The sequence below is a fragment of the Pinus tabuliformis genome, chromosome 1_1, assembly GCF_031772625.1.
Source record: "Pinus tabuliformis cultivar Carrire ecotype Pingquan chromosome 1_1, CPIR1, whole genome shotgun sequence".
Taxonomy (NCBI): domain Eukaryota; kingdom Viridiplantae; phylum Streptophyta; class Pinopsida; order Pinales; family Pinaceae; genus Pinus; species Pinus tabuliformis.
The window spans coordinates 929,516,358-929,539,667 of NC_142297.1; the positions used below are offsets into that span (position 1 = coordinate 929,516,358).

At 37.7% G+C, this 23,310-nt stretch overlaps 1 long non-coding RNA gene across 5 annotated transcripts in view; it reads left to right on the forward strand.

The window, feature by feature from the left end:
* Positions 1-20,329, forward strand: part of LOC149217482 (uncharacterized) — a 57,727-nt gene extending 37,398 nt beyond the window's left edge. For 2 of the 5 annotated variants that reach the window (XR_016251274.1, XR_016251275.1), the window contains exon 2: positions 19,789-20,329. This is a non-coding gene — a long non-coding RNA (uncharacterized LOC149217482). Of the gene's footprint in view, positions 1-18,029; positions 18,096-19,788 lie in introns of all 5 variants that reach the window. The other 3 variants (XR_016251276.1, XR_016251272.1, XR_016251273.1) reach the window with 2 other exon arrangements.
* The last annotated feature ends 2,981 nt before the right edge of the window (positions 20,330-23,310 follow it).

The window sequence follows — 23,310 nt, forward strand, 5'->3', positions numbered from 1 at the left end:
CGATAGACTACTTCGTCCCTTGGGTATTTTGGGGTTTTCCCCTTTATCGAGGACTATAGCCTACATGGTCGATAGGCTACTTCGTACCTTGGGCTAATTAATCCCCCGGGGACAACACAACTCCCCCTTCTCGACATTGCTTGTCCCCAAACATTGACAAATCCGAGTGTTGCCGCTTTTTAACATCAACGCCTATTGTCTAATCATGCTCTGGTTAATTTTCCTCTACTTTTCTTCTCTTTTTAGCCCTTGTCCTTGTTGTCAGATCACGAGTTGGAAAATATTCATCTACTTTTCTTGTCTTAGGTATTGCATTCGCCTGTTTTGAATGTCTCTTTTTGGCTGTTCTCATGGGGCTTGAACGCTTATCTACAGAGTCTACCATTGAATGATCTTCACTATGAAGATCACCTTTATCACCTTGTTTTAAATCATCTTTCTCTACATATTTTTCGTCTGTATGAAATAGAACCCCCTCTTACTTTTATTCTTGAAACTATAGATTCATCAGGTCTCTGTACCCTTTTGAAACTTCTTACTCTCTTGTATGAGATCTTGAAAGCCCTTTTTTCCTTTTTATTTTTGAACTACCCCTCTTCAGTTGTACTAATAGAGGTTCCAACTCCTCTCGTTCAAGGTCTTCAACACCATCTTCATATGTTACCTTGTACCAAGAAGTTTCTTGATCAAATCTAACTACTTCACCCATGTATTGCTTATTTCCAAACCTTTTTCTAACTTTCTGACCAATAAATACATCTCGACCACCATTTTCATTGGGAGTTTGTATTGCATCTTGCTCTTGCTTAAAATCAAAACCTATTTCTTCATCTATCACAACAGCTGGAACACTGTCAGGCTCGACTGAAGGAAACTTATTTGTGGAATTCCCATTTTTATTAGCATCCAACAAGATTATCCTAGATATTGTATCCAAATAGTTGTGTGTTTTGGGATAATTTTTGACTTATCAGAAGACTCCATATCTATAAGAGGAGTAGTGTCTCCCCCACATGGCCCAATGATATGATGCACACCATGAATTACCCCAATGGTATGTCAAGCATCCTCTGGTGAGTTAACATCCTTGACAAACTCAAAATCAATTTTTTGTTGTCTTGAAGCATGCTCTGATCGAAAGCAAGATGCCTTATGCCAGTATCCATTGTAGCTCCAACAAAAGGATCATCCCCAATGATTGGTCCAACAAGGTTGTCCAATGTCTGAAGCACATCATCCGCGACATCTACAAAAGAATTGGAGACCACATGGGTGTTTGTTATCCCATTGGCTGTATATTTTGCATCTTTAGACATCGGAGATATCTTCCCCTAGGACATGAATTTAGTATTTTTATGTGGATTAGCATTCACCACATTTGCAACCATGGAAGTCAAATTTGTCTCAAAAATAGGTTTGGAATTAGAGTTAGTATTGGTAGACCCTAAATGGTTGCTTGTTTTTGCACCATCAACATAGGAGTTCTCAACACTAACAATGGGTCCATTGTTGTTAGATATTCTTTCAACTTCTTTGATTGATGTGTCAGTAATTTTTGTAGCTGGGCTATCTTGACCCAGTGTATAACTTCCTTGAAATTTTGGAGTTGTTTGATGAACCAACTGAAACTTGGTTCGTTTCATCAAGATTCAAAATTTCTCTACTAAAAATTTGCAGCAGAATGAACACAAAATTAAAAACACAGTCACACAATACAATAACACAATATCTTCTAGAGAACCCAACTGGGAAAACCCTCTGCTAGCTGTAGAATTTTATTGACAGAAAATAGAGCAATTTGATCTCTTTACAAGGCAATTGTTTCAACAGAGAATACAACTCATCTCACTACTTGGACTAAGCTAGAAACTTCCTTGCAAGACTCGACCTCTGCTACCTATTTCCTTGTGGTGTCCAGTCTCCTATTTCCTAGCACTGAACATCCCCTATTTTTTAGGAATTCTTCCTAAATCATAGCACACTTCTACCAGGAAACTATTTGCCTCAAATCTGTGTCTAGGCTACTTCTAGATACTCTCTTCCCACAACAAGCTATCACACACAACTTGTGCATACAAGAAGGAATTACAAAGGTGCCTTCGTCCTCCTTATAAGCTTTTCGATCATGCTAAATCTGGCTAGTTAATTTTAGAACTCGGACTTGTGATTGATTTGTTAATTGAGTCAAACTAACTCGTCCCACCTCAATTAGAAATTGATGCTCACTAACTCGTCCACTTCCAAAAATAAACTCGCACTTGGAGACAAACAAAACTAAACCTCCAACTCCTGCGCATGAGTTAATCGCTCCATGACTTGTCCTAATTCCTAGGAACTTGTACATGCTAAAGAAGGATTGTTGTGGTCATATTGACTAAGGCACAAGTCAAGAAGGACCTTCTTTGCTACACTTTTCAACACACCCCCCCCCTTAGCGAGGAAGTTGCTTCTGGAAGAACCTTGTCCACTTGGATTTGTCTCCAACACTATCACATTCTCTGCTACTACAACTGCTCCCCCTGAACTGAAAGACATCCTTGCTTTCTTTTGCAGAATATGATCTGAAGACTTGTTCTTTCCAACCATACTCTGCTAGTCCATCACTTCAGTCATAAGTGCCATGTACCCTGTGAACATCAATGGCTGCTTCCTCTGGCTGAAGGCGATGACTCTATCTTGATTTCCTATAAACAAATCCTTTGCCCATTTGGCTTGAACTCTCCCTATATTGGGAGTCACTCACTGAGTGGATGCCCCTCATCATCCTACTGGTCGACCCAACTGCCAACTAGCTTAGACTCAAATTGAGATACTGGCTGAGGCTCCATCTTGAGTAGCTTCTTCTTAGGTACTCTAATCTGCTCTTGCTCTAAGGAATCCCTTTGAGTTCTGCTCTCCTCAACCATCACTTCTCTACTCTGAGCTCTCCCTGCCTTGCTGCTCAAGGTTGCACCTATCTCTACTTGGAACTTGTAGAGATTCTTCTTCCTTACACCTATCTGCTTCTTACATCCAAAAGCTAAGTGTTGGAGGTAAGCCTTACCTCTATTGAAGATGACATCATAACCCTTGTCCTCAAGGGTAGCTACCGAAACAAGATTCCGCTTTAATCCTAGAACATAGAGGACGTCTTTGAGATGAAGTGGATTACCTAACTCCCTTTGAAAACTGACAGTACTAACTCCTCTAGTTGCATACATACCGTCATCTCCTAACTTGATTCGAAATTGTATGTCCCTCTCCATCCGGTGGCTGTAATTCTTCTTGTTCCCAGTCATGTGGAAGGATGCTCCTGAATCAATATACCATACATTGCTATCTGCTAAGCTTTCCATGCAAGCTATCGATGAGAAATATTTCTCGAACTGGGTAGAAAATGCATCTACTTCCACTGATACAGCTACATGATCCTTATTGGACTCCTTCCGCATAGGACACTTAGTGGCATAATGCTCGAACTCATGGCAGTGGAAGCGCTTGATCTTGCTTAGATCCTTCTTCTTCTTCCCGCCCTTCTAACTGGACTGAGCCTATCCTTGGCCCTTCTTGCCCTTGGCCTTGCTACCTTTGCCTACCAGGGAAAAGTTCTCCTCGTCCTCTATTAGAGTTGATCTACCATCTCTTGTCGCTCTCTAGATCTCTTCTTGAATGCAATCAATCCATAACCTTTCCCAACTAGGAAAGTTTTCTTTGCCACTCACTGTGTTAGAGAATTTAGCAGCGCAACTATTTAAACAATTATCCTTATCCTTGATAAAATCTTGTGAACTTATGTTATCTTCTTTTATTCTTTATTAGATTCTTTTCATCAAACAATTATCAAGAGCATAAATGATAAAGTATAGTGGACACAAAATATAGGCTCTAAGCCAGGGCAAAGCCCCTCCATGGAGGAAACCCAAAAATAATCTCCTCTTCTTATAGAATCTGATCAAATGAGGAAACCAAGACCCAAATACCAATTTTCAACCTCCTCCAAGCACCAAGTCAACCCTCTAAAGATTCCTCCTTCAAACAAGCTCTAGTCAACAAGGTCAATGAAAGTCAAACTTCAAGATCCTTGGTCAAAGCATAGTTTTGACCCTCAATTTCAGACCTGCAGTCTGGACCTGCAATTTTCAGCCTCCTAGTAGCTACAGAAACCCTAACTTTTGCACGTGTGAGAGAATCCAAGCACAAAATCAGATTTTCTTCTTTTCCTTTGACTTCTTCTTGCTTCCTTGACCTTCGCTCTTGCTTCTTTCTTCTTGCTTGCTTCAAATCAAACTTGTTTCTTGTGCAGATCGAATGTGTGTCAATTGAGGTCGAAACTGCCTCTATATATACACATCTGTGGAGGTCGAATAACCTCTTCTAGGTTGACTTGTCACTGGCTGGGCCAACTTGTGCTTGGAGGTCCTTTTGACTTTCTAGACATAAAAATAATATCTTTTACATGTTACAACTTGCCCAATAGGGTCTTATACAAATGATATTGACTTTCTTGAATCATGACAAATATTCTTATGACTTGACAAACACTAGAGGTATGAAGAACATGCTTAACCTTGATGACCATCAAAAGAAGCATGAAACCCATACTTGAAAATAATAATTTTCCTTTCTTCTTTTGCTTCTTACATAAGCTATACATAATGGCTTGAGTACAATGACAATTATGAAGACCAAAACTAGTTACATTTTCCAACACTCCCTCTTAACTAGAGAGGTATTCATAATTGTACAATTGGTACAAGGATATTCTCAAACTGAAGAGTTCTCATAAGAAGAGTCAGATTGATAAGCCATCTTTTAAGCATCATGATCATAACCAACATTGTCAACACAGTAAGGCCTTAATTTGACAAGCTCTATTTATATTAGAGCATAATGCTGGGAGGTTTTATGTGAGACACCACACAACTCTCAAGGTACATACCCCATCTGGATGTTCACTAGGTATGTCCTTTTAGGACTATTCTTATCTTGGATTCCCAATCCTCAAAGAATATTAGTCCTCTTCAACCACTCTTGTCTTGGATACCTGTCCAATCCTCAAAGAGTGTCAGTCAACAAGACTACTTCCTATCTTGGATTCTATATCCTCAAGGCGTATTAATCTTGGATGCTTATCCAATCCTCCATTCTCCTTCCTAGTGCCTTCACTAAGACTAACGATTGTTAGTCCTGGTCTAGCGCATGACACATACAGAATATGATGTTTTTAACATGACTCCCTCTCAACCTGGAGAGGAGATCCTCATTCCCTCTTGATTGGGGAATAAATCCTTGCTCCTCAAACATTTAAGGAGACTTCTTAGTCCCTCTAAAGCATAGAGGAGATTCTTTTACTTCCTTTCAATTGGGAAGCTTTCTAGTGTGTCTTCATCAATACATCGGCTACTAGTCCTTCATGTAGATCTTCAAGTAGCTACATGGCTCCTCTTCTTTGTATCCACTTGAAATTGAGTTTTCATCTTCTTGACTGTAATGGAGCCAAACTGTGATTGGATTCAAACCATCAACCTTTAATATCTCTTTCCTATATTCATCATCAACCAAGGTATTCTATTTATCTAATCAAAATAGAGCTTAATCATAGCTCCCTTTAGACATGAAAGTGATCTTCGTCGTTCATATGAACATCGAGTTATCTCTTTGTACTGCTACCTTTTAATCCCAAGATGATGTAAACATATTGACCACAAAATCCTTCAAGGATTACCAAAACCATCTACTTAATCCATGCATTCATTGAATTGAGTTCAAAACCAACAATTGTAGATATACTTGCCTCAATTGTGTTTTTGCAAAATCCTTATAGGCAACAAAAACATATATTGACTAGATAACCGAAACCAAGATATCAATATCAAAATTACCTCTATATGATGGCCTCTTTGGATTCTGTTTACTTCAGATCAACATCCTGTCTAACTTCATTTTTTTTTTATACCAAAGACCCTTCTCCATGTTAATCACTTATAATCAAAGTGCCCATGGAACAAACTGACCAATAAGATGCAATTTCTTCTTCCTTGGAGTTGTCTTTATCAACTCTCTTTCTTTCTTCAAGAAACCATATTCAATGTTGATCAATATCATCATGTCTAAGTCATGTCATCTTGTGGAAGAGTCTTGATTCTTAACCATTCAAAGTATGCCAAACTTCTTCTTCCTAGCACCGAGTAACCATATGGAAGACTTGGCGAGCACATTTTTATAATTAACTCCTTTTGCAAGATTCTTATAGAACTGAACCCTACCTTAGAGAAAAATTACTTAAAAACATGCATACCTTTGCTTCCATACAACCATCTAGCCATACTTTCTTGAATGAGCTTGCTTTCAATCTTACTGAAGATAAGCTTTCCTTTAATAGGAGGCTGACTTTAATTCTTCCTCTAAAACTGCAACTCGACCATCTACATACCCTCATCCCCCAAGACTATTGTTTCCATATTAGATGGAATATATACTAATCATCATGCTTTTTCCAAGAACCTTCCTAAATGATGGTTCTTGATGATCCTTCTTTGCAAGATGAGTACCTCTAACATTATGTTAGAAAATGCTTGGATGAACAACAATGTGCAATACGGTCCCAGTGTTCTCATTCTTACAAGCTAGATGACTTTTCCAAAGCAATGTAGACTCTAACTCTTCTATCATCATATGCTTCCTTCTATGATGCCATGCTTCACACAAATCAAGACTTCTAAAGAATGCAACTATGCATACTTACTCTAACTTCTACTTTCTAATAAAGGTAAGACAAATTGCAAATGGACTTGATGGAGATGGAGCTTCCTTCAATAATAAAGATCCTTGGGATCTTCTCCTTTCACCTTCTTCTCAGGTTCTCCCTTTTCTTCAGCTATGTGAGAAAACCTAGAAATAATATATTCTCTTCTTATAGAATTTGATCAAATGAGAAAACCAATACCCAAAGACCAAAGTCAAACTTCCTCCAAGCACTAAGTCAACCCTCTAAAGATTCCTCCTTCAAACAAGCTCTAATCAACAAGATCAACAAATGTCAAACTTCAAGATCCTCGGTCAAAACAGAGTTTCGGTCCTCTATTTCAAACCTACATTTCGAACAAGCAATTTTTGGCCTTTTAGTAGTTGCAAAAACTCTAACTTTCGCACATGTGAGAGGATCCAAGCTCAAAATTAGATTTTCTTGTTTTCCTTTAACTTCTTCTTGCTTCCTTGACCTTCGCTCTTGCTTCTTTCTTCTTGCTTGCTTTAGATCGAATTTGTTTCTTGTGCAGATCGAATGTGTGTCAAATGAGGTCGAAACTGCTTCTATATATACATCTCTGTGGAGGTCGAATAACCTCTTATAGGCCGACTTGTTACTAGTAGGGCCGACTTGTGCTTGGAGGTCCTTTCGACTTTCTAGACATAAAAATAATATCCTTTACATGTTACAACTTGCCCAATAGGGTCTTATACAAATGATATTGACTTTCTTGACTCATGACAAATATTATTATGACATGACAAACCCTAGAAGCATGAAGAACATGCTTAACCTAGATGACCAATCAAAAGAAGCATGAAAACCATGCTTGAAAATAATAATTTTCTTTTCTTCTTTTGCTTCTTACATAAGATATACATAATGACATGAGTACAATGACAATTGTGAAGACAAAAACTAGCTACATTTTCCAACACTCCCTTTTAACTGGGGAGGTATTCATAATTATACAGCCAGTATGAGGATATTCTCAAATTGAAGAGTTCTCATAAGAAGAGGCAGATTGATAAGCCATCTTTTAAGCATCATGGTCATGACCAACATTGTCAACACAGTAAGGCCTTAACTTGACAAGCTCTATTTATATTAAAGCATAATGCTGGGAGGTTTTATGTGAGACACCACACTACCTGTCAAGGTACATACCCCATTCGGATGTTCACTAGGTATGTCCTTTTAGGACTATTCTTATCTTGGATTCCCAATCCTCAAAGAATATCGGTCCTCTTCCACCACTCTTGACTTGGATACCTGTCCAGTCTTCAAAGAGTGTCAGTCAACAAGACTACAAGGAGTATTAAACTTAGATGCTTATCTAATCCTCTATTTTCCTTCCTAGTTCCTTCACTAAGACTTACGTTTGTTGGTCTTGGTTTAGTGCATGCCACATGGAGAATATGATGTTTTTAACATGACTCCCTCTCAACCGGGAGAGGAGATCCTCATTCCCTCTTGATTGGGGAATAAATCCTTGCTCCTCAAACATTTAAGGAGACTTCTTAGTCCCTCTAAAGCATAGTGGAGATTCTTTTACTTCCTTTTGATTGGGAAGCTTTCTAGTGTGTCTTCATCAATACATCGGCTACTACTCCTTCATGTAGATCTTCAGGTAGCTACATGGCTCCTCCCATTGAGTGGATGATGATCCCAAGATTCTTCGATGCTTCCTTTCTTTCAAGATGATGGAGTGTATCAGAGAGCCTTCTACAAGTGCTTATTCTTCCTTCCTTCAATGAGAGCTTGATCCTTCTTAAGATGATGAGGTCTTCAATGAAAGCTTGATGTAGTAATTTTCCTTCTAGGTCAATAGGTCTTCTTCTTCTTTCCTTGTGTCCTTTTGCAAAAGATTCTCGTTGACAAGCAATCCCTTGTTATGTCAACAAGATGATCCTCTAGTTGCCTTCTCTTTCTTCACCTTAGCTCTGATAGCATGTTGGAGAATTTAGTAGGGCAACTATTTAAACAATTCTCCTTATCCTTGATAAAAGCTTGCGAACTTATGTTATCTTCTTTTATTCTTTATTAATTTTTTTTCATCAAACAATTATCAAGAGCATGAATCATAAAGTACAATGGACGCAAAATATAGTCTCCAAGCCAGGGCAAAACCCCTCAAGGGGAAAACCAAGAAAGAATCTCTTCTCTTCTTATAGAATCTGATCAAATGAGAAAACCAAGATCCAAAGACCAAAGTCAAATCTCCTCCAAGCACTAAGTCAGGCCTATAAAGATTCCTCCTTTAAACTAGCTCTAGCCAACAAGGTGAACGGAAGTCAAACTTCAAGATCCTTTGTCAAAGCAGAGTTTCGACCCTCTATTTCAGACCTGCAATTCGGACTTGCAATTTTTGGCCTCCTAGTAGTTGCAGAAACCCTAACTTTCGCACGTGTGAGAGAATCCAAGCTCAAAATCAAATATTCTTATTTTCCTTTGACTTCGCCTCTTCCTTGACCTTTGCTCTTGCTTCTTTCTTCTTTCTTGCTTAAGATCAAACTTGTTTCTTGTGTAGATCAAATGTTGTCAAATGAGGTCGAAAGTGCTTCTATATATACACATCTGTGGAGGTCAAATAACCTCTTCTAGGCCAATTTGTCAGTGGCAGTGCTAACTTGTGCTTGGAGGTCCTTTTGACTTTCTAGACATAAAAATAATATCTTTCACATGTTACAACTTACCCAATAGGGTCTTATACAAATGATATTGACTTTCTTGACTCATGATGAACATTCTTATGACCTGACAAACCTTAGAGGCATGAAGAACATGCTTAACCTAGTTGACCAATCGAAGGAAGCATGAAACCCATGCTTGAAAATAATATTTTTCCTTTCTTCTTTTGCTTGTTACATAAGATATACATAATGACATGAGTACAATGACAATTATGAAGAATGAAACTAATTACATTTTCTGACACACTGCATCCTGGAAACCATACCAAGTCCTATAAAGTCCTAGTAATGCAAAACTCACCAAGTCATTGTCTGGTACAATCACACCACACCACGTAGCTCACCTCGAACCTGAGTGAACTTTGAAAGATATGTGACGATGGACTCATCTTTGCTCATCCAAATACTTCTTAGCTTCTCCTTAAGAGCAAACTTCCTGGCATCACTGGTACTGTGAAACAGATATAAGATGGCCTTGAACATCTTGAACATTGCCTTCTTCTCATGGAGATGAGGAACGATATGATCTCTGACCCCCTCAGGAATGATCTTCTTCGTCTTGATGTCATTCTTAGTATTCTGGGTCAGCTGTTGGGGATCTTGAGGTTGTTGGAGAATGTAACTAGTTTCAGTCTTGATAATTTGTACCATTATGTAAAAAGCAAAAGAAAATAAAAAGAAAATTATTATTATTTTCTAGATAAGCATGTTCTTTGTGCTTTTAGGTTTTTGAGTCAAAGTGTCAAAGTCCTATTTTGGACTTATTATAAAAGAAAATGAAAGAATTTTTAAATGTAAATTTTGGGACAAAAACCCCTCTAAATGCCAAGCTGACCTACAAGTTAAGTCGGCCTTGCCCAATGGACATCCCTATTCAAACCCCTCTAAACTGTATAAATAGAGGATGGATGGAGCTCATTTGGACACATACACTAGGATGATTTTTAGTCTGAATTATCACAGAGAAAGGAGACAAAGAAGTGGAGGATGAAGTCTGGGAGAAAGGATCTCTTCTTGGAGCTAGGGTTTGTGGAAGATTGTCTTGGTTTGCCTCTTGTTGCCGTTCTCTTACTGATGAATCTGTTGGAAGGAAGAAAGGTTTGACTTGGCATCTAGAGGTGGGAATTTCTATGGTTTATGGGTCTTGGATATCTCATTTGATTTGATTCTATAAGAAGAGATTTTTCTAGGTTTTCCCCTTGGAGGGGTTTTGCCTTGGCTTGGAGCCCATATCTTGTGTTCTATGATCTTCATGTTTTTATGGTAATTGCTTGATCATAGAACAGAAGATATAGTCTCCAGGCCAGGGCAAAACCCCTCAAGGGGAAAACCAAGAAAGAATCTCTTCTCTTCTTATAGAATCTGATCAAATGAGAAAACCAAGATCCAAAGACCAAAGTCAAATCTCCTCCAAGCACCAAGTCAGCCCTCTAAAGATTCCTCCTTTAAACTAGCTCTAGCCAACAAGGTGAATGAAAGTCAAACTTCAAGATCCTTTGTCAAAATAGAGTTTTGACCCTCTATTTCAGACCAACAATTTTCGGCCTCTTAGTAGTTGCAGAAAACCTAATTTTTGCATGTGTGAGAGAATCCAAGCTCAAAATCAAATATTCTTCTTTTCCTTTGACTTCTTCTTGCTACCTTGATCTTCGCTCTTGCTTCTTTCCTCTTTCTTGCCTCAGATCAAACTTGTTTCTTGTGCAGATCGAATGTGTGTCAAATGAGGTCGAAACTGCTTCTATATATACACATCTGTGGATGTTGAATAACCTCTTCTAGGCCGATTTGTCAGTGGCAGGGCTAACTTGTGCTTGGAGGTCCTTTTGACTTTCTAGACATAAAAATAATATCTTTTACATGTTACAACTTGCCCAACAGAGTCTTATACAAATGATATTGACTTTCTTGACTCATGACAAACATTCTTATGACCTGACAAACCTTAGAGGCATGAAGAACATGCTTAACCTAGTTGACAAATCAAAAGAAGCATGAAACCCATGCTTGAAAATAATAATTTTCCTTTCTTCTTTTGCTTGTTACATAAGATATACATAATGACATGAGTGCAATGACAATTATGAAGACTGAAACTAATTACATTTTCTAACACACTGCATCCTGGAAACCATTCCAAGACTTATAAAGTCCTAGTAATGGAAAACTCACCAAGTCATTGTCTGGTACAGTCACACCCACACCACGTAGCTCATCTTGAACACGAGTGAACTTTGAAAGATATGTGACGATGGACTCATCTTTTTTGCTCACCTAAATACTTCTTAGCTTCTCCTTAAGAGCAAACTTCCTGGCATCACTGGTACTGTGAAACAGATAGAAGATGGCCTTAAACATCTTGAACACTGCCTTCTTCTCATGGAGATGAGGAACGATATGATCTCTGATCCCCTCAGGAATGATCCTCTTCGCCTTGATGTCAGTCTTAATATTCTGGGTCAGCTGTTGGGGATCTTGAGGTTGTTGGAGAATGTAACTAGTTTCAGTCTTGATAATTTGTACCATTATGTAAAAAGCAAAAGAAAATAAAAAGAAAACTATTATTATTTTCTAGATAAGCATGTTCTTTGTGCTTTTAGGTTTTTGAGTCAAAGTGTCAAAGTCCTATTTTGGACTTATTATAAAAGAAAATGAAAGAATTTTTAAATGTAAATTTTGGGACAGAAACCCCTCTAAATGCCAAGCTGACCTACAAGTCAAGTCGGCCTTGCCCAATGGACATCCCTATTCAAACCCCTCTAAACTGTATAAATAGAGGATGGATGGAGCTCATTTGGACACATACACTTGGATGATTTTTAGTCTGAATTATCACAGAGAAAGGAGACAAAGAAGTGGAGGATGAAGTCTGGGAGAAAGGATCTCTTCTTGGAGCTACAGTTTGTGGAAGATTTGTCTTGGTTTGCCTCTTGTTGCCATTCTCTTGCTTTTGAATCTGTTGGAAGGAAGGAAGGTTTGACTTGGCATCTAGAGGTGGGAATTTCTATGGTTTATGGGTCTTGGATATCTCATTTGATTTGATTCTATAAGAATAAATTTTTCTGGGTTTTCCCCTTGGAGGGGTTCTGCCCTAGCTTGGAGCCTATATCTTGTGTTCTATGATCTTCATGTTTTTATGGTAATTGCTTGATGACGAAAGATAACTAATTAATAATAATGTTGACAGATTCACAAGTAATTATCATGTAATGGATATCTAAGATAAAAATTCAAAAACCTCCCAATTTCCAACAGAGGTGGCACTGTCGCTCGCTTGATAAACTCTCCCACCCCATTATCTTTGAGCACTATAGTGATTCTCTCCTTCCATGCACAAAAATTCGAGGCTCCCTCTAAACTGTGGTTTGACCTTAGTCCTTGGAATGCCATGCTGCTGTGCAAAGCGCTGCTTGTCACAAACTGATCTTTGTCCTTCACAAATCTGATCAGCTATGCTCTTCAAAATCTGCCCTCTTAACTGGCACAAGCATGCTCCTTGTTGACAGTACTAGGGCACACACAACTGCTGTTCAAACACTCCTATGAACAGACCTTGACAACTCCTTTTATCAGCCATCTAACACCCTTTAGATGACTGAACTAGGGCATCACGCAGGCAACCTTCTAAGCAATGATTTAACTCCACAAACCACCCTGTTTTAGACCTTTACACTTTTTTGAAGTGATACGCTGGTTCTGTTCAGAATCTGAGGTCACAAAAGGCCTCCTTTTAGGTCTCAGCTGCTCTAGACTTCTTTGCTCAGACCCAGAATTATTGCAGCCTCTCCTGGTAGTTGATCTGAGGCCTGTACTAGCCTCCTTCTAGGCTTGACCTTCTCCGATAAATACCCAGAACAAAACCTTACTATCCCTTTATTCCTGCATGAACTCCTGAGGCTATTCAGGCCTCTCCTTTGCAACCGTATAGGCCTCTCAGCCTCTTTTCCGGCAGACTAGGGCTTTGACCCTCCACCTACAGCCACAAACTTACGAGACTCCTGGCAAAACAGAGATAAAACTCAACCCTCATTTGAGCTTTTTCTTCCATAGAACTTGTCTGCTTTTGACACTGGACCAAACCTGATTTGACTGGCCCTAAATCTCTGCGCACAGGCTCCATTGTCCCTTCTCTGTGTGTTGTTCTTTATGCGGATTTACGCTCTGATACCATGTAAAATTTCCTTGAAATTCTGGAGCTGCTTGATGAACCAACTGAAACTTGGTTTGATTCACAAAGATCCAAAATTTCTCTACTAAAAATTTGCAGCAGAATGAACACAGGATTAAAAACACAGTCACACAATAGTAAATACAATAACACAATATCTTCTAGGGAACCCAACTGGGAAAATCCTCTGCTAGCTGTAGAATTTTATTGACAAAAAATAGAGCAATTTGATCTCTTTACAAGGCAATTGTTTCAACAGAGAATGCAACTCATCTCACTGCTTGGACTAAGCTAGAAACCTCCCTGCAAGACTCGACCTCTGCTCCCTATTTCCTTGTGCTGTTCAGGCTCCTATTTCCTAGCGCTGAACAACCCCTATTATTTAGGAATTCTTCCTAAATCCTAGTGCACTTCTGCAAGGAAATTATCTGCCTCAAATCTGCTTCTAGGCTGCTCCTAGGTACTCTCTTCCCACAACAAGCTCTCACACACAACTTGTGCATACAAGAATGAATTACAAAGGTGTCTTCGTCCTCCTTGTAAGCTTTTCGATCATGCTAAATCTGCCAAGTTAATTTTAGAACTCGGACTTGTGATTGATTTGTTAATTGAGTCAAACTGACTCTTCTAACTCGTCCTGCCTTTATTAGAAACTGAAGCTCACAAACACATCCACTTCCAGAAATAAACTTGCAATTGGAGACAAACAAAACTGAACCTCCAACTCCTGCGCATGGGTTAACTGCTCCATGACTCGTCCTAATTCCTAGGAACTTGTGCATGCTAAAGAATGACTGCTTGTGGTCATCTTGACTAAGGCACAAGTCAAAAAGGACCTCCTTTGCTACATTTTTCAACACGCAGAGTCTTCCCAGTAGTATGTATGTTATCATTACCCCCAAATTCAACCAACTAAACATTGACCCATGCACTTCTGTCAATATCAACATCTACAGTTGCTAATTCTTCATTTCTAATATTTGGTTCAACACCCAAAAAAAGACTGTAAGCTACAGTAGCTACAATGTCAGCTGGCAATTCATTACTAGCATGAAATTCCAACTCAAATGACGGAATTTCATGAACTTTAATAGGTATACATTCTGTCTGCAAAAGCAAACTCTTGTCATTCTCAATCTCTGCAACACTCTTGTCACCATCAACATCTACAGATGCATCCTTATCACTTCTAGTAGTAGTTTCAGCACTTGAAGGCAGACTGTGAACTAAAGTGGGTCCAGTATCAGCGTGCAATTCATCACTAGAAGGCAATTCTAACTCAGAAGCAATTTCATGAACTTCAACAGGGGCACTTTTGTCACCATCAACATCAGGAGATGCTCTCTTGTCACTGTGAACATCTACAAACATGCTCTTGTCACTTCTAGTAGTCGTTAGTAGATCCGGTATTAGTATGCAATTCATTAGTAGATAAGCTGAAGTGGATCTGGTATTAGTATGCAATTCATTAGTAGAATGCAATTCCAACTCAGAATATGGCACTTCATGCACTTAAATAGGTGTACATTCTGTCTGCAAAGGTAAGCTTTCATTTACAGGATTTTCACCACTAATATTATCCTTTGCAATGACATTAGTTCCTATGGCTTGGTATGGAAAGGATTCTGTCCTATGGTCCATACTATTCTATATTAGTTTCAGGTTCACCATTTGCATCTTAGAATCTTGTGTCTAGAGAAAATTCCCCATTAATCAGTGCTATAGCATGGTCCTTGTTGTCTCTAGATAGAGTGGTCTTGACATCAACTGTAATCCTTTTTTCAAAAGAAGCCCTGCAAATGCAGCTAAAGAAATGCCAATACCTTCAACTGACAAAATAGGCTTTCCCTGAACAGAAGCCACAAATGTAGTAGCAGTTTCTGTAGGTGTGTCCAAGGGTTTTGAGCTTGATTTTTCTTGGTCCTCCATGCGACTCAATTTCCTCAAAATCTGATTCTTGTTATTAACTCCACCAACAACCTCTGACTTGCCATCAATACTATTTGATCCCTTTGACTTGTCATTAATAGCATGATGGTCAACAGTTGCTCATCTATTTCTTCATCTAATAAAATATTATATAGTTCCATCTCATGACTAGCACCCAATGCAACCTGCATCGTCCTCATAGTAGACCCTGTACTACCCTTTGTGGAAATGTCAGTATCACTATCTGATGTCTTTGTGCTTGCTACCATTAAGATTGAGCTATACAGTGACAAACCACTGCAAGAGGTGTCTAAAGAGTCCTTGCAGACACTACTGCCTTTATACGAAGCATATCTGAAATTTGGATGATATTGCTATTAGAATAGGTGCCCCCTTCCTTGGGATGACCATTCTTGTGTTTCTTTTCAGCACCATTACCACTAGGTATGGTTTCATCTTTAGGATTTTTTTATTTTTCTTTTGTTTAGGAGGATATAGCCATTACCACTTTTCTCGGTATTCCTCTATTCTTGCTTCAACTTCTTATGTACTTTGTTTTTCTGTTTTGGGCTCACCATCAGAGTCACTCGATTTGTTTTTCTTGTAGCCAGCCCAAAAATCATTCCATTTGGTTATACTTGCTTTTTTGTTGTGTGCTCTTATCATCAAGTTCAAGAGATTGATCCTTTTCATTTTCCTTAGGTGCTGCAACCTTTCTGTCCAACTTCTCTAATTCTATAAGAGCCATTTTGTTCCAATATTGCAACTTTTTTATAGTTTCCGCTTACTGCTCTTCCAACTTCGTCTAAGACTCTGCATACCTCTCGTTAAAAAATGCTTCCTGCTGCCCCATCTTCGAACACCCTCTAGGTTGGCAGGAGAGCTAACTCTGATACCACTGTAAAATAACAAGGAAATTTTTGCCCTAGATCCGAATTTATCCACAGACTGCTAATTATTACACAAATTCGGTCCACTTAAAATACCCAAGTTGGCCTAAGGTTAATGCTTTTTCTCTACCTTGGACCCTCAACAGTCTTGGATCTGTTGTAGCCTAGACCCACGCACTTCCTCAGGGACCCGTCTGTTCTATCCATGATCTACAGTTGATTTTAGAACTTCGGGCTTGTGGGATGGACCTCAGAAACCCTAGGCCTTGTAATTGGTGCTCCAAATGACCTCACCCAGCGTCAACAACTCGGATGTACCCATAACAACACTTAAGAAACCCTCGGAATGTCACAGGACCACTTCGAGACTTCAATTTGTCACATGATGACCCAGGAATTGTGATCTGTCACAAAGCTCGACCTCAGGATATGTGGTCTACTTCAGACAATTCTCCTATTTGCCATAGAGAAGGTTCATAGGGTCCTAGTCTTAGTCTGTTCAGAAATTCTGGGGCGATTTGACCCCAAAACAAACTCGCAGGGCGCGAGGAAGAGGTTCAGATTAGCTTGCCTCAAGTGGATGTTGCCTCAAAAGAGATTTGATTTTCTTGTTAATCTTCGTCAGATTTGTTATTGTAGCCTCTAAGAGTTGTGGCCTGCTTCAGGATGTCTTGATTTTGCCACAGAGAGAGAAACCCGTGCTAAATAACTCAAGAAGATTTCGATCTATCCAATAACTGAACCTCATAGAACTTGTCCAACTTCAGTAGGGTTAGGTATTGCCTTGCCACAAATATTCCCAAAATTAATTTGCTGCTCCTTCCAATAATTAAAACCTTGTTGCCAGAACAAAGTAGAAAGAGGAAATAAACTAATGAGGGTGGAACCTTTCACCACCAAAATTAGAAGAAAGAGACTAGGTATGGTGGGATCACCTCCACCGAAACTGGTCCAAGAGAAAGGGGTCTTAAAACCCTCAGAGACTCAGGCTCAAAGGAAAACAAAGATAAATGATCTAATCCAATGATGCTTCAAGTGCTTCTAAGCCTCTTTTTTTAATAGATTTCCATGAGAGGGGTTTTCTCTTTAATTAATTGAGTGATGTTCACACCAAGCCCCCACTTTGGGATTTTTTCCATAGCTGCCTGAAAACTTGCCCGACCTTGGGTATTTTGGTGTTTTCCCCTTTATTGAGGACTATAGCCTATGGGGATTGATAGATTACTTTGTCCCTTGGGGACATTACAGTCTAAGTTCCTTTATATCCTCTTTGAGTTTTGTTTGGGAGTAGCTCTTGGTGCCCTTTCTTTGCAAATTCATTGAGTCAAGGGCATTGAGCCATAATTGTGATTGTTTCTTGGGCAATTTAACCAATAAAAAAAGGGAAAATTAATGTAAACATGCAACATTGGAATCTGCCCTGTCTTCTTCTTAAAATTTAATATGATATTAGGAGGAGTTCTTCTAATGTGATAGTATGAGGTGTGATATTATTGCATCTAAATAACTTGGGTAATTATATCCTCCTTTGGAGATTGGCATTAGAGGCATATGATTGCCACCTTGTAATATTGGCTATCATTTTCGAGTCTTTTATTCATTCTAAACTTTGATTTCCTTCACAGAGGGTCAAGTGCTATGCATTCATTGTGCTTCTCTGCAGGCAAGATACCGCATGAACAAGGGGGCAGGTAATGTTTGCAAGATTTAAAATAATATAGTGCGTTCACCAGTCAATGATTATATTTGGGGGGCAAGTTGGTAGCATAGAACTAAATTACATCTTTTTCATGGTAATTGTACCTTGGAGCAAACATAAATTTACCTTTACAAATTGAATGATATGCTGGTTATAAAATACCACTCATGTTTCTTAGAACTTAGAAATACCTAAGGATACATAAGATTATTTTGACATAATCACAAAGATATTATAAATTTTGGTAAAAGAACTGAAACTTATTATTTATCAATAATACAACCTTGCAGAATGCATCAGGATATTATAAGTCTGCCAGTGATCAATTCTGTTCTAACAGCAATGTGATCTTCTCTAGTGCACAGTCTCTCATTGAAATATGAAGCGAAAATGTTGTATCAACAATTGCCACCAGTTTTGAAAATATGATCCCCAAGGGATTTGGTGCTTGTATGTTACCCTATTTGAAATAAGGAGCCCTTTGGAGAGTTTTTTTGTCCAATAATGGGGACTTCATAAGGTCCCCCACCATATCACTCGTGCTGCTTCCTAGTTGCAATGTAGCTACCCATATTCTACAAATATTTCTGGAATGAAACGTAAGAATGAACCTCTATAAAGAACTTCTAGGGGGGTTTTACACTTGTTCCAAAATGAAACTTATATACCCCTGTAAAGAGCTTGAAGGGGAGTGTTGAGGCTCAAGAGCTAATAGATGGTGGGGCTAAGCTGTCAGTGGTTTTCAGTAGTTTTGCAGATGTTTTTGTTTTCTCCTGTGCTTTCTGATTTTTTTCCCAAGCTTTTCTGGATGTTGATTTTCCAATTTTTCAGTTCCAAGTTTTATGTTGTTATATTTTATCTTGAAACTGCCAATCAAATTGTACATTTAAGGATTTAGAGGCACAATTTTTTTGTAACTTGTTTGTCTGAATGTTTATTAGAAACCATGGCCATGCTATTATCTATTTTGCATAATTCAGTTGTTCTATCATCTGAAAGTGAGTAATATTTTTATATTGGTATGGCATATTGGTTACTAACTAAAATGGGAGCTAAGATAAACCTGCGTGGTGGCCAAAACTAATTAGTTTCACGAGTAAGTGGAGCTTTGCAATTAAAAGAATCAGAACTACCAGTCCTTTGTTTGCTACTCTCTCTTATGTACTTTTCTATCACTGATTGAAGGAGATCAGATTCACCATTCCTTCTACATGCTGTAGTATATTCATGTAGTTTTGTTTCATTTCTCCTTCATGGAGCCTTTGTCATGGTTTCTAGTGCTTGGTTCTTTTGTAAGTATTTTAGAGCAAACGATAAGAAAGAGAACTGTTTTGGGAAAATTCCTATTTCTTTTGCTGTTGAATCATATTCTGAAGTTTGATTTTTGCAGGGAATGGTTTTCTTGATAGACAATTTCCTTGCAAAATGTAATATAAAAAATTTGTTTGGAGTCTGTTCAAAAGTACGACTCAATTGTTCAGTGCAAAACATTTGCTTTCATGACAAACTATAATAAAAGAAGGGAAGGTGCAGTCTAAATTGTGAAAGTATTACTATTTGTATCCTGATCAAAATAGCATGGTGCCTCAAGTGTGATATGCATTAGAATGACATTTCTAGTGTTATTACAGCTGGGGGTTCTGTGTATGTATGTATTCACAGACGCCTTGCTTATTTCTTTACAGGTTTCTAATGCTGCAACTCTTTCTATTGGTTACATGTTTTTTCTTTCTTTTTGTTGTATATTATCTTCGCTTAATGGCCTTGATAGGTCAGACATTTTGTTTGTTTTTTACAGGTTTCTAATGCTGCAACTCTTTCTAGTGATTACATATGTTTTTTCCTTTTTGGCTGATGTTATCTTGGCTTGATAGCCTTGATATGCTATAGCACAGGGGAGCCTTGACAGTAAGATATATGGTACGGCTTTTGTGGCAGAGGCTCACCTCCTCCGACAAAGCAATTACTGGTTGGAGTAAAATGCTTTTTCATCGTGGATAAGGTTGTTTTAACTTTTGCTAGTGGTCATTGTTTTTTTCCCTTTATTGTGTGGATTGTAGTTGGATGGCAGCACCATGAGCATTCATGAAACAAAACTGTATCAGAGGGTTGCCTTTTGTGATTCACTGATAACAAGTTCAATACTTCAAGTGGTTTGTTTGGACTTTGTATGCATGTAACAAACAAAGTTCATATATGCAACAAGAATATTCATAATATTTGGTACATGAGAATATCCATTGAGGATATAAGAATATATAAAATGTATTGAGCAAGAATATGATAGGATGAGAATGTTACGAATGAGGGCCCACATATATACCTAGTTAGGTGCCCTTTCACGAATGGTCATGTCCTTGGAGACATGTCTTTTCATTACTAATTATTAGCTAATCAATCAATAATCATATATATTTTATTCGTAACATTGCCTTTCTCTTCAAAAAGCTTTGTCCTAAAAGCTTATTGCTGACAAGGTGTATGATTTGTTATTTGTCTTTTAATTTTTTCGCATCTTTCGTAGCTTTTCAAATGTCATCTTCGTTGATACATCATAATAGGGTCCCTTAAGTGAAACAAAATTGTCGCACTAAAAAAGGATCTGACCATCCTAAATCAATCTTTTGTGGAATCTTTCGGTTATTAGAAACTTGTGATGAATTTTTATCGCTGGATTGAATTGTGCACACTTAATATTCTTCAGAACATAAGTTTGTTGTTTATGTTCTGAGTGATACAAATACGTAGACTAATTGACATGTCTACCCTTATGATTCGGATGTCAATAACGTATTCTAGTGATTTGATTTTTTCTTATCTTGTTTGTGTCGTTTTCTTGATTTACTTGAAGTATATGATTTCCTTTAGCTATGGAAGTTGGATTGGTTAATTTTTTGGATCGTCACTCAAAACTTCCGTTGCTTGAACTACAAATTCTGAGTACATATTTACTTTAGCTGGTTTGTCCTCTTCTTGAGTTGTGATATTGACAAGATCAATATTTGTTCCTTTATCTTCAATTTGGATTTCTACATTTAAATATTTCGACACTTCCTTCTCAATAAATTGTTGTACTTTGTTTTCAAAGAACCATAGTAATGAACAAACAATAAATGCTACCTTTTTTTAAGTTCTAATCATTTGAAAGAGAATAGAATGAAATAAGTCTCATACCGCTTTAACAGACTGATTGATGAAGTCCCTCAAATCTTTTGACCATTCACTCCTCGATGCTCTAGATGTCCTGTCATTGCTTCTGACAGCGTATCCATACTATCTTGAAAGAGATCTATAAAGACAGAGACAAACAAGAGATCAAAGCATACAACATATAATTAAAGAGATAATTGGACTAATTAACCAATTATATATCATAAACTGTTCAATATGCAACTAAAATCCTTATAGGTGATCAAAGAATCCTACAAATTAAATCAATGAAGATGTAATTGAGAAAGAACAATTGCTTTTACATTCATAAAATTGGAGAAAAGCCTTACAACTATATAGCTTTGATGTTGCAAGTCCCTTCTACAATCTCCAACCCTCTTCCTTGCAAGAAATGCCTTCCAATCTAATCTCAACGACATAAACCTACTTCCAACAACCCTCTCTTAAACCTCAGACCTGTAGTAGCTTAATAGGCCAAGAATGGGAAATTTTTGTTCCATTCTCCAAGGGATGAAATCCATTATTAGTGAGATAGAGGTTTCACAAAGGAAGGGGAGTTACTCCATGATGGAAGGGATCAATATTGAATAGGCACCCTTTTGAAGTTTGTTGGTTGGGATAGATGCTACTAACAATGCTTCTAGAATTTACTTTTATTTTTATGTACTTCAAGTCATGTTTGTAGGTCACAGTGAAAGACAAAGCGTACTTATGCGCAGACATTAACAGTTTTCTCTGTGTATGCGCAAAAATTAACTAGGAAACTATGAATATAGCCAAAATCATGCTTCTGTACCATAGAATCCAGAAATTCCACTTCCTCTAGAATGATTTAGATTCCAACGTTGCAGGGGAATGTTTTTGGAACACATTTGTCGATAGCGAAAGATCCAAACCGATGGTCATTTGCCAAATCAACAAAATGACGTGTACCAGATTGCCCCCTAAACCTGAAATTCAGAAGAAATATGTTGATGACTGAAGTGCTTTACATGCGAAGGTTTGGGTTAGAGACGACAGTCGGAGACCTGAAACAATCAAGCAAATGTTACAATGCAATATAATATCATCGTTGAGGAAGGCATTCTCATACTCGGAACATAAATGTCTCAATAACATAGTATGGAAATATGTCCGAAGATCCATGTCAATAGACGACAGTGTGGACACAACCATCAATGGATCGATGTTTACAATCATGAATATGTAATAACTCCACACAACCTGGATGGATGAAACTAGATCCAGGGTTTTGATCTCCATCTCTCGATCCGTAGTACGAATCTAACCATGCGAGTGAATGTCTCGAAGTCAAACATGGTGAAAACCATTTGATTATCGGTCACTGATGTGAACCGTTTAACATGTGCGAGAGAAACCACCAATAATGACAATGGCTCTCAAGGTGCTCCTAGTACAATCTATGAAGTGTGAATAGAACATAATTATCAATCAAACGAGAACTATTACCTCAAAACGGGTATTCTGACCCAAAAACCCTCAAAAAAAAATGAAAAAACATGTTGAAAACGGAAAGTGTTGATGATGGAATAACTAATTTTTTTTTTTTTTTTTTGGGTCAGGGTACATTTTTTTAAAAATGAGAGTAAAAACCAAATTTTTGTATGCAAGAAACACCTATGTTGATGTTGGAATAAAGTTTGTTCGTTTTTTTTTTTTTTTTGTTGACTTTGTTTCATTCGCAGGATTAATTTTCAACATTTTTTAATAATGACATTAAAAATAAAATATTATGACTCTGAAAATCTTTAAATTTTCATCAATTTTCAAGCATGAACTTCAGAAAAAATACTTATAATTATTTTCAACCATAGCATTAAAGATAAATATTCATGACTTAAAAAAACATTAAAATATTGACAAATTTTCAACTATGGAATTAAAACTACTACAAAAAAAACGTAAGTCTTCAAAATATTTCAAAATCACATTATGGGCAAAAAAAAAATTATGACTTGAAAAATTAAAAATAAAATAAAATAATTAACTTGTAAAACTAAAAAGCTAAAAGAAAT